The sequence below is a fragment of the Propithecus coquereli genome, unplaced genomic scaffold (assembly GCF_000956105.1).
Source record: "Propithecus coquereli isolate 6110/MARCELLA unplaced genomic scaffold, Pcoq_1.0 Scaffold663, whole genome shotgun sequence".
Classification (NCBI taxonomy): Eukaryota; Metazoa; Chordata; class Mammalia; order Primates; family Indriidae; genus Propithecus; species Propithecus coquereli.
Window position 1 is genome coordinate 194,340 of NW_012152652.1, and position 972 is coordinate 195,311.

Here is a 972-nt window from a genome sequence, read left to right on the forward strand (position 1 = left end):
ATTTATGTATTTTGGCACAAAGAAATATGAGAAGGCAAACAATGAAAGACTTTCAAGAATAAAATAGATCACATTATCACAAAATCCTATGCAGCAAGTGGACGAGAGTGGCAAATTAATGGGGAAAGTGAATTAATAATAGCTTAAAAGTTCTTGGCTGGGTGCTGTGGCTCATGCCTGTAATCCTAGCCCTTTGGGAGGCCAAGACAGAAGGATTACTTGAGACCAGGAGTTCGAGAACAGCCTGGGTAATACAGTAAGATCCTGTCTCTACAGGAAATTGAAATTAAAAAAAAAAAAAAAAACTAGCTGGGTGTACTACAGAGATGTTTAAAAACTTGCCCAAGTCACACAATAAATAACATCCACAGTTTGAACCGTGCAGTGTGACTGTAGATCCTAGGCTCTTAGTCCCTAAGGTACATGTCTCAAAAAATTCTATTTGCCAGACATGATGCAAAGTTCTGGGGCACAGACATAAATGGTAAACTACCTCCCTGTATCGTCATGACCAGTCAGTGAAATAATGCGTGCAAAACAGTTTGTGCCCCAGTGATCCCTGCCTCCTGGCGTCCCTGCCCTTCTCATGATGAGCAGGGCACCAGCAGGGTACCGGGGAATGACGGTGTGTGACTTCCAAGCCTAGGTCATACACAACACGCTGCCTTGCTCTCTTACGTGTCCTGCTCTGGGGGAAGCCAGCCAGCTGCCGTGTCCTGAGAACACTCAAGTGGCATATAACCTTCAACTGGAAAAGCTCAGTCATGTAATCTGTATTGTAGACTGGTCTAATTTTGCACTTAAAAGTCTATAAATACCTCTTTCAAGATAATAAACCAAGTTCTGAGAAGAAGGCTGAATTTTTGTGTATCTGGCTCGATCATCAGGAATTTGGCAGCTTTCAGGGCCTGATTCTCTTCATTCTCAGAGAATGAAATCAATGGTGTACTATTGAGAATGCTCTGTACAAAT